At 41.5% G+C, this 12,500-nt stretch overlaps 1 pseudogene; it reads left to right on the top strand.

Moving 5' to 3' along the window:
• LOC112242110 overlaps positions 1 to 12,500 on the top strand; it is a 72,152-nt pseudogene that overhangs the window by 54,686 nt on the left and 4,966 nt on the right.

Below are 12,500 nucleotides of genomic sequence, written 5' to 3'. Positions count from 1 at the left end.
GACTGGTAATCTATGATATTATATATCTATGATACAACTACCACCAGGGAATTGACTGGTAATCTATGATATTATATATCTATGATACAACTACCACCAGGGAATTGACTGGTAATCTATGATATTATATATCTATGATACAACTACCACCAGGGAATTGACTGGTAATCTATGATATTATATATCTATGATACAACTACCACCAGGGAATTGACTGGTAATCTATGATATTATATATCTATGATACAACTACCACCAGGGAATTGACTGGTAATCTACTTTACTATATATCTATGATACAACTACCACCAGGGAATAGACTGGTAATCTACCTTACTATATATCTATGATACAACTACCACCAGGGAATTGACTGGTAATCTATGATATTATATATCTATGATACAACTACCACCAGGGAATTGACTGGTAATCTATGATATTATATATCTATATACAACTACTAGGGAATTGACTGGTAATCTATGATTATTATACAACTACCACCAGTCAGACTGGTAATCTATGGTAACTATGAACAGACTGGTGTTCCTTCCTGTCTAGGTATATGGAGTTGTTCCTCCCCGTCTAACGTCACCAGTGACTTCCTGTTTGAGAAGAGCTCCGCCTACTTCCCCTCTGAAGACGCTCCTCGTCGTGCCGCCGCCCTGCTGCCTAAAGCCAAGATACTGACCGTGCTGATCAACCCCTCAGACAGGGCTTATAGCTGGTACCAGGTACACACACACACACACACACACACACACACACACACACACACACACACACACACACACACACACACACACACACACACACACACACACACACACACACACACACACACACAACGACCGTAACACACACTCCTATTCAACTCATGAGTTAAAATTGGAACACGACAGAATGCAGAATTTGAGTTTTGAGTTTGACATGAAGTGTGTTATTAAATCTGGCAGGTCACACTTCCAGATATCAAAATCATATATATTATTATTATTATTATTATTATATTATTATTATTATTATTATATTATTATTCATTTATTTATTTACTATTTACCGTTTTATTTAACGAGGCAGTTAAGAACAAATTATTATTTAGAATGACGGCCTACATCCTACTCTGGAAACAATGTTGACATGGTCTGTGTGATAACCTCAGTGTTGATATGGTCTGTTGATAACCTCAGTGTTGATATGGTCTTTTAATAACCTGTGTTGAAACAGTGTTGATATGGTCTGTTAATAACCTCAGTGTTGATATGGTCTTTTAATAACCTCAGTGTTGATATGGTCTTTTAATAACCTCAGTGTTGATATGGTCTTTTAATAACCTCAGTGTTGATATGGTCTTTTAATAACCTCAGTGTTGATATGGTCTGTTGATATGGTCTTTTAATAACCTCAGTGTTGATATGGTCTTTTAATAACCTCAGTGTTGATATGGTCTGTTAATAATATGGTTTTTAATAACCTCAGTGTTGATATGGTCTTTTAATAACCTCAGTGTTGATATGGTCTGTTAATAACCTCAGTGTTGATATGGTCTGTTGATAACCTCAGTGTTGATATGGTCTTTTAATAACCTCAGTGTTGATATGGTCTTTTAATAACCTGGAAACAGTGTTGATATGGTCTTTTAATAACCTGGAAACAATGTTGATATGGTCTTTTAATAACCTCAGTGTTGATATGGTCTTTTAATAACCTTAGTGTTGATATGGTCTTTTAATAACCTGGAAACAGTGTTGATATGGTCTTTTAATAACCTCAGTGTTGATATGGTCTTTTAATAACCTCAGTGTTGATATGGTCTTTTAATAACCTCAGTGTTGAATGGTCTTGTAATAACCTGGAAACAGTGTTGATATGGTCTTTTAATAACCTCAGTGTTGATATGGTCTTTTAATAACCTCAGTGTTGATATGGTCTTTTAATAACCTCAGTGTTGAACAGACCGTTATTTATCCAACAACCATGTCATTTGATTGGCTTCTTTTTAACATCTTCCAGGTCAACTTGAGGTTTCAATAACCTGGAAACATTCTGGGAAATGTAGTATCCCCCCATATTGAACAACATGTGTCAGTGATATGGTTTTTAATAAAGGAGAGTCCTGCAGTGTTGATATGGTCCATTTTATTGAACAAACTAAAACAGTGTCAATATTAAACACTACAAAAACCGTAACGAAAACCGAAACAGCCTATACTAGTGAAAACTAACGCATAGACAGGAACAAGGACACTGGACAATCACCCACACAACCCAACACAAAACAGGCTACCTCAATATGGTTCCCAATCAGAGACAACGACCAACACCTGCCCCTGATTGAGAACCATATCAGGTCAAACATAGAAATAGACAAACCAGACACACAACATAGAATGCCCACCCAGCTCTTTGATAACACTAAAACAAGGAAAACACACAAGAACGATGGTCAGAACGTGACAGAACCCCCCAAGGTGTATATCTCCCCCATATTGAACAAAATGTGTCAGTGACTAATGAAATGTAACAACTTTAAATATTCACATACAGTGTTTTGTTTCATCAATAACCTGTATATAAGTGTTGATATGGTCTTTTAATAACCTCAGTGTTGATATGGTCTTTTAATAACCTCAGTGTTGATATGGTCTTTTAATAACCTCAGTGTTGATATGGTCTGTTAATAACCTCAGTGTTGATATGGTCTTTTAATAACCTCAGTGTTGATATGGTCTTTTAATAACCTCAATGTTGATATGGTCTGTTAATAACCTCAATGTTGATATGGTATTTTAATAACCTCAGTGTTGATATGGTCTTTTAATAACCTGGAAACAATGTTGATATGGTCTGTTGATAACCTCAGTGTTGATATGGTCTTTTAATAACCTGGAAACAGTGTTGATATGGTCTTTTAATAACCTGGAAACAATGTTGATATGGTCTTTTAATAACCTCAGTGTTGATATGGTCTTTTAATAACCTGGAAACAGTGTTGATATGGTCTTTTAATAACCTGGAAACAGTGTTGATATGGTCTTTTAATAACCTCAGTGTTGATATGGTCTGTTGATATGGTATTTTAATAACCTCAGTGTTGATATGGTCTGTTGATATGGTATTTTAATAACCTCAGTGTTGATATGGTCTGTTGATATGGTATTTTAATAACCTCAGTGTTGATATGGTCTTTTAATAACCTCAGTGTTGATATGGTCTTTTAATAACCTTAGTGTTGATATGGTCTTTTAATAACCTCAGTGTTGATATGGTCTTTTAATAACCTCAGTGTTGATATGGTCTTTTAATAACCTTAGTGTTGATATGGTCTTTTAATAACCTGGAAACAGTGTTGATATGGTCTTTTAATAACCTCAGTGTTGATATGGTCTTTTAATAACCTCAGTGTTGATATGGTCTTTTAATAACCTGGAAACAGTGTTGATATGGTCTGTTGATATGGTATTTTAATAACCTCAGTGTTGATATGGTCTGTTGACATGGTCTTTTAATAACCTCAGTGTTGATATGGTCTTTTAATAACCTCAGTGTTGATATGGTCTTTTAATAACCTCAGTGTTTAGAACAGACCGTTATTTATCCAACAACCATGTCATTTGATTGGCTTCTTTTTCAACATCTTCCAGGTCAACTTGAGGTTTCACTAATGCATTCTGGGAAATGTAGTATCCCCCCCATATTGAACAACATGTGTCAGTGTAACGGTTTTCTAGGTGAGAAGGAGAGTCGGACCAAAATGCAGCGTGTAGATTGCGATCCATGTTTATTGAACAAACGTAAAACACGAATCAATATTAAACACTACAAAAACGTAACGAAAACCGAAACAGCCTATACTAGTGAAAACTAACACATAGACAGGAACAAGGACACTAAGGACAATCACCCACACAACCCAACACAAAACAGGCTACCTCAATATGGTTCCCAATCAGAGACAACGACCAACACCTGCCTCTGATTGAGAACCATATCAGGCCAAACATAGAAATAGACAAACCAGACACACAACATAGAATGCCCACCCAGCTCACGTCCTGACCAACACTAAAACAAGGAAAACACACAAGAACGATGGTCAGAACGTGACAGAACCCCCAAGGTGTATATCTCCCCCATATTGAACAAAATGTGTCAGTGACTAATGAAATGTAACAACTTTAAATATTCACATACAGGTTTTGTTTCATCAATACTTGATGTATATAAGTGTTGATATGGTCTTTTAATAACCTCAGTGTTGATATGGTCTGTTGATAACCTTAGTGTTTAGAACAGACCGTTATTTATCCAACAATCATGTCATTTGATTGGCTTCTTTTTCAACATCTTCCAGGTCAACTTGAGGTTTCACTAATGCATTCTGGGAAATGTAGTATTCCCCCATATTGAACAACATGTGATTAATGAAATGTAACAACTTTAAATATTCACATACAGGTTTTGTGTTTCATCAATACTTTATGTATATAATGACATGTTTGATGTTTTATGATCAAAATATACAACGAGTGGACAAAACATTAAGAACACCTGCTGTTTCCATGACACAGACTGACCAGGTGAATCCAGGTGAAAGATATGATCCCTTATTGATGTCACCTGTTAAATCCACTTCAATCAGTGTAGATGAATGAGAGGATGACAGGTTCTAAGAAGGATTTTTAAGACTTGAGACAATTGAGACAGTGATTGTTTTAAGAGAATTGAGACAGTGATTGTTTTAAGACAATTGAGACAGTGATTGTTTTAAGACAATTGAGACAGTGATTGTTTTAAGACAATTGAGACAGTGATTGTTTTAAGAGAATTGAGACAGTGATTGTTTTAAGACAATTGAGACAGTGATTGTTTTAAGACAATTGAGACAGTGATTGTTTTAAGAGAATTGAGACAGTGATTGTGTATATACATTCAGAGGGTGAACGGGCAAGAGGTTGAAGTGCCTTTGAACGAGGTGTGGCAGTAGGTACCAGGGGGCACCGGTTTGTGTCAAGAACTGCAACGCTGCTGGGGTTTTCACGCTCAACAGTTTACCATGCATGCCAAGTATGGTCCACCACCCAAAGGACAAACTGTGGGAAGCGTTGTAGTCAACACGGGTCAGCATCCCTGGGGAACGCTTTCAACACTTCCAACACCTTGTAGAGTCCCCGACGAATCGAGGCTCCTCTGAGGGCAAACGGTGGCTCAACTCAATATCAGGAAGGTGTTCTTAATGTTTTGTTCGCTCATTGTTTATCAAATTCAGTATCCTTGAATTCAAATGCAAGGTGTGTGTGTGTGTGTGTGTGTGTGTGTGTGTGTGTGTGTGTGTGTGTGTGTGTGTGTGTGTGTGTGTGTGTGTGTGTGTGTGTGTGTGTGTGTGTGTGTGTGTGTGTGTGTGTGTGTGTGTGTTCTAACGCGGTGTATTTCAGCACCAGAAGGCTCATGAGGAACGCACCGGGTCGATGCTCTCCTTCTATGATGTCATTAGCGCTCAACGTGGGGCGCCGTCCAACATCCGATCACTACAGAACCTCTGTCTCACCCCGGGACTCTACAATACACACCTAGAGAGATGGCTAACACACTACCCTGTTGACCAGGTACACACCTCAAGACTCTACTATAGACACCTAGAGAGATGGTTAACACCTCAGGACTCTACTATAGACACCTAGAGAGATGGCTAACACACCTGGACTCTACTATACACACCTAGAGAGATGGTTAACACCCCAGGACTCTGCTATAGACATCTAGAGAGATGGTTAACATCCCAGGACTCTACTATAGACACCTAGAGAGATGGTTAACATCCCAGGACTCTACTATAGAAAACCTAAAGAGATGACTAACACACCTGGACTCTACTATAGACACCTAGAGAGATGGTTAACATCCCAGGACTCTACTATACACACCTAGAGAGATGGCTACCACACCAGGAATTTACTATACCAAATCAAATCAAATCAAATTTTATTGGTCACATACACATGGTTAGCAGATGTTAATGCGAGTGTAGCGAAATGCTTGTGCTTCTAGTTCCGACAATGCAGTAATAACCAACAAGTAATCTAACTAACAATTCCAAAACTACTGTCTTATATACACAAGTGTAAGGGGATAAAGAATATGTACATAAAGATATATGAATGAGTGATGGTACAGAGCAGCATAGGCAAGATACAGTAGATGGTATCGAGTACAGTATATACATATGAGATGAGTATGTAAACAAAGTGGCATAGTTAAAGTGGCTAGTGATACATGTATTACATAAGGATGCAGTCGATGATATAGAGTACAGTATATACGTATGCATATGAGATGAATAATGTAGGGTATGTAAACATTATATAAGGTAGCATTGTTTAAAGTGGCTAGTGATATATTTTACATCATTTCCCATCAATTCCCATTATTAAAGTGGCTGGAGTTGAGTCAGTGTCAGTGTCAGTGTGTTGGCAGCAGCCACTCAATGTTAGTGGTGGCTGTTTAACAGTCTGATGGCCTTGAGATAGAAGCTGTTTTTCAGTCTCTCGGTCCCAGCTTTGATGCACCTGTACTGACCTCGCCTTCTGGATGGCAGCGGTGTGAACAGGCAGTGGCTCGGGTGGTTGATGTCCTTGATGATCGTTATGGCCTTCCTGTAACATCGGGTGGTGTAGGTGTCCTGGAGGGCAGGTAGTTTGCCCCCGGTGATGCGTTGTGCAGACCTCACTACCCTCTGGAGAGCCTTACGGTTGTGGGCGGAGCAGTTGCCGTACCAGGCGGTGATACAGCCCGCCAGGATTCTCTCGATTGTGCATCTGTAGAAGTTTGTGAGTGCTTTTGGTGACGAGCCGAATTTCTTCAGCCTCCTGAGGTTGAAGAGGCGCTGCTGCGCCTTCTTCACGATGCTGTCTGTGTGGATGGACCAATTCAGTTTGTCTGTGATGTGTATGCCGAGGAACTTAAAACTTACTACCCTCTCCACTACTGTTCCATCGATGTGGATAGAGGGGTGTTCCCTCTGCTGTTTCCTGAAGTCCACAATCACACACATAGAGAGATGGTTAACACACCAGGACTCTACTATAGACACCTAGAGAGATGGTTAACACCCCAGGACTCTACTGTAGACACCTAGAGAGATGGTTAACACCCCAGGACTCTACTGTAGACACCTAGAGAGATGGCTACCACACCAGGACTCTACTATAGACACCTAGAGAGATGGCTACCACACCAGGACTCTACTATAGACACCTAGAGAGATGGCTACACACCAGGACTCTACTATAGACACCTAGAGAGATGGCTACCACACCAGGACTCTACTATAGACACCTAGAGAGATGGCTACCACACCAGGACTCTACTATAGACACCTAGAGAGATGGCTACCACACCAGGACTCTACTATAGACACCTAGAGAGATGGTTAACACACTACCCTGTTGACCAGGTACACACCCCAGGACTCTACAATACACACCTAGAGAGATGGTTAACATCCCAGGACTCTACTATAGACACTTAGAGAGATGGTTAACACACTAGGACTCTACCATAGACACCTAGAGAGATGGTTAACACACCTGGACTTTACTATAGACACCTAGAGAGATGGCTAACACACCAGGACTCTACTATAGACTCCTAGAGAGATGGTTAACACACCAGGACTCTACTATACACACCTAGAGAGATGGTTAACATCCCAGGACTCTACTATAGACACCTAGAGAGATGGCTACCACACCAGGACTCTACTATAGACACCTAGAGAGATGGTTAACATCCAGGGACTCTACTATAGACACCTAGAGAGATTGTTAACATCCCAGGACTCTACTATAGACACCTAGAGAGATGGTTAACATCCCAGGACTCTACTATAGACACCTAGAGAGATGGTGAACATCCCAGGACTCTACTATAGACACCTAGAGAGATTGTTAACATCCCAGGACTCTACTATAGACACCTAGAGAGATTGCTAACACACCTGGACTCTACTATAGACACCTAGAGAGATTGCTAACACACCAGGACTCTACTATAGACACCTAGAGAGATGGTTAACATCCCAGGACTCTACTATAGCCATCTCTCTAGGTGTCTATAGTAGAGTCCTGGTGTGTTAGCCATCTCTCTAGGTGTCTAACACACCAGGACTCTACTATAGACTCCTAGAGAGATGGTTAACACACCAGGACTATACTATACACACCTAGAGAGATGGTTAACATCCCAGGACTCTACTATAGACACCTAGAGAGATGGCTAACACCCCAGGACTCTACTATAGACACCTAGAGAGATGGCTAACACACTACCCTGTTGACCAGGTACACACACCAGGACTTTACTATAGACACCTAGAGAGTTGGTTAACATCCCAGGACTCTACTATAGACACCTAGAGAGATGGTTAACACACCAGGACTCTACTATAGACACCTAGAGAGATGGTTAACACACTACCCTGTTGACCAGGTACACACCCCAGGACTCTACAATACACACCTAGAGAGATGGTTAACATCCCAGGACTCTACTATAGACACCTAGAGAGATGGTTAACACACCAGGACTCTACAATAGACACCTAGAGAGATTGTTAACATCCCAGGACTCTACTATAGACACCTGGAGAGATTGCTAACACACCAGGACTCTACTATAGACACCTAGAGAGATGGTTAACACCTCAGGACTCTACTATAGACTCCTAGAGAGATGGTTAACACCCCAGGACTCTACTATAGACACCTAGAGAGATGGTTAACATCCCAGGACTCTACTATAGACACCTAGAGAGATGGTTAACATCCCAGGACTCTACTATACACACCTAGAGAGATGGTTAACATCCCAGGACTCTACTATAGACACCTAGAGAGATGGTTAACACCCCAGGACTCTACTATACACACCTAGAGAGATGGTTAACATCCCAGGACTCTACTATAGACACCTAGAGAGATGGTTAACATCCCAGGACTCTACTATACACACCTAGAGAGATGGTTAACATCCCAGGACTCTACTATAGACACCTAGAGAGATGGTTAACACACCAGGACTCTACTATAGACACCTAGAGAGATGGTTAACATCCCAGGACTCTACTATAGACACCTAGAGAGATGGCTAACACACCTGGACTCTACTATAGACACCTAGAGAGATGGTTAACACCCCAGGACTCTACTATAGACACCTAGAGAGATGGTTAACATCCCAGGACTCTACTATAGACACCTAGAGAGATGGTTAACACACCAGGACTCTACTATAGACACCTAGAGAGATGGTTAACACACCAGGACTCTACTATAGACACTTCTTGTTAATCAGCTGCTTTGTCAGATTTCAAAAAGGCTTTACGGTGAAAGCAGACCAAGCGATTATGTGAGAACAGCACCCAGCAGACAAATCATTACAAACAGTAACCAGCCAAGTAGAAGAGTTACACAAGTCAGAAATAGAGATAAAATGAATCCCTTACCTTTGATGATCTCCATATGGTTGCACTCACAAGACTCCCATTTACTCAATAAATGTTAGTTTTGTTCGATAAAGTCCCTCTTTATATCCAAAAACCTCAGTTTTGTTTGTGCGCTTTGTTCAATAAGCCACAGGCTCAAAGGCAGTCAAAACAGGCAAACATGTTTATAATCAATCCACAGGTTGTTTTTAGTCGTAATAATCAATAATATTTCAACCGGACAAAAGCTTCGTCAATATAAAAGGAAAACAAGAAAGGCTCTCTGTCGTGTGAAAACACTGTGTGAAAACACTGCAGTGTCCACTCATTCAGAATGACCTTACTCCCTAATTTTTCAGAATACAAGCCTGAAACAATTTCTAAAGACTGTTGACATCTAGTGGAAGCCATGGGAAGTGCAATTTGAGTCATAAGTCAATGAAATCCGTATAGGCAGCCAATGGAAAACTACAAACATAAAAAATCTCACTTCCTGGATGGATTTTTCTCAGGTTTTCGCCTGCCAAACTTTGGAGTGTTTTCTATCCAAATCTACCAATTATATCCTATCCATCTATAGCTTCTGGGCCTGAGTAGCAGGCAGTTTACTTTGGGCACGGAGGTGAAAATACTGCCCCCTAATGAAGTTTTAAAACAAATAACTTCCTGTCACGTAGTAGTATGTTCTAGTAATGTGTTATGGTCTGTCTGTCTGTCTGTCTGTCTGTCTGTCTGTCTGTCTGTCTGTCTGTCTGTCTGTGTGTGTGTGTGTGTGTGTGTGTGTGTGTGTGTGTGTGTGTGTGTGTGTGTGTGTGTAGCTGATGGTTATAGATGGACAGCAGTTGAGGAGAGATCCAGCTGCAGTGATGGAGGAGGTCCAGAAGGTCCTGGGAATTACTCACTACAACTACACACAGACTCTACGGTACACACACACACACACACACACACACACACACACACACACACACACACACACACACACACACACACACACACACACACACACACACCCATGCTCTCTTTACGTTACATGACTCCTCATTCCTCTCCCATGTTCTCTCTCTGATCTACTGTCTCTCTCCCATGTTCTCTCTGAACTACTGTCTCTCTCCCATGTTCTCCCTGAACTACTGTCTCTCTCCCATGTTCTCTCTCTCTGAACTACTGTCTCTCTCCCATGTTCTCTCTCTCTGAACTACTGTCTCTCTCCCATGTTCTCTCTCTCTGAACTACTGTCTCTCTCCCATGTTCTCTCTCTCTGAACTACTGTCTCTCTCCCATGTTCTCTCTCTCTGAACTACTGTCTCTCTCCCATGTTCTCTCTCTCTGAACTACTGTCTCTCTCCCATGTTCTCTCTGAACTACTGTCTCTCTCCCATGTTCTCTCTGAACTACTGTCTCTCTCCCATGTTCTCTCTCTGAACTACTGTCTCTCTCCCATGTTCTCTCTCTGAACTACTGTCTCTCTCCCATGTTCTCTCTGAACTACTGTCTCTCTCCCATGTTCTCTCTGAACTACTGTCTCTCTCCCATGTTCTCTCTCTCTGAACTACTGTCTCTCTCCCATGTTCTCTCTCTCTGAACTACTGTCTCTCTCCCATGTTCTCTCTCTGAACTACTGTCTCTCTCCCATGTTCTCTCTGAACTACTGTCTCTCCCATGTCTCTGTCTCTCCCATGTCTCTCTGAACTACTGTCTCTCTCCCATGTTCTCTCTCTCTGAACTACTGTCTCTCTCCCATGTTCTCTCTGAACTACTGTCTCTCTCCCATGTTCTCTCTGAACTACTGTCTCTCTCCCATGTTCTCTCTCTCTGAACTACTGTCTCTCTCCCATGTTCTCTCTGAACTACTGTCTCTCTCCCATGTTCTCTCTCTGAACTACTGTCTCTCTCCCATGTTCTCTCTGAACTACTGTCTCTCTCCCATGTTCTCCCTGAACTACTGTCTCTCTCCCATGTTCTCTCTCTCTGAACTACTGTCTCTCTCCCATGTTCTCTCTCTCTGAACTACTGTCTCTCTCCCATGTTCTCTCTCTGAACTACTGTCTCTCTCCCATGTTCTCTCTGAACTACTGTCTCTCTCCCATGTTCTCTCTGAACTACTGTCTCTCTCCCATGTTCTCTCTGAACTACTGTCTCTCTCCCATGTTCTCTCTCTGAACTACTGTCTCTCCCATGTTCTCTCTGAACTACTGTCTCTCTCCCATGTTCTCTCTCTCTGAACTACTGTCTCTCTCCCATGTTCTCCCTGAACTACTGTCTCTCTCCCATGTTCTCTCTGAACTACTGTCTCTCTCCCATGTTCTCTCTGAACTACTGTCTCTCTCCCATGTTCTCTCTGAACTACTGTCTCTCTCCCATGTTCTCTCTCTCTGAACTACTGTCTCTCTCCCATGTTCTCTCTCTCTGAACTACTGTCTCTCTCCCATGTTCTCTCTGAACTACTGTCTCTCTCCCATGTTCTCTCTGAACTACTGTCTCTCTCCCATGTTCTCTCTGAACTACTGTCTCTCTCCCATGTTCTCTCTGAACTACTGTCTCTCTCCCATGTTCTCTCTGAACTACTGTCTCTCTCCCATGTTCTCTCTCTCTGAACTACTGTCTCTCTCCCATGTTCTCTCTGAACTACTGTCTCTCTCCCATGTTCTCTCTCTGAACTACTGTCTCTCTCCCATGTTCTCTCCCTGAACTACTGTCTCTCTCCCATGTTCTCCCTGAACTACTGTCTCTCTCCCATGTTCTCTCTGAACTACTGTCTCTCTCCCATGTTCTCTCTCTCTGAACTACTGTCTCTCTCCCATGTTCTCTCTCTCTGAACTACTGTCTCTCTCCCATGTTCTCTCTCTCTGAACTACTGTCTCTCTCCCATGTTCTCTCTCTCTGAACTACTGTCTCTCTCCCATGTTCTCTCTCTCTGAACTACTGTCTCTCTCCCATGTTCTCTCTCTCTGAACTACTGTCTCTCTCCCATGTTCTCTCTCTGAACTACTGTCTCTCTCCCATGTTCTCTCTC

The sequence above is a fragment of the Oncorhynchus tshawytscha genome, unplaced genomic scaffold, assembly GCF_018296145.1.
Source record: "Oncorhynchus tshawytscha isolate Ot180627B unplaced genomic scaffold, Otsh_v2.0 Un_scaffold_1176_pilon_pilon, whole genome shotgun sequence".
Lineage (NCBI taxonomy): Eukaryota > Metazoa > Chordata > Actinopteri > Salmoniformes > Salmonidae > Oncorhynchus > Oncorhynchus tshawytscha.
This window is presented reverse-complemented; position numbering and strand designations above follow the sequence as displayed.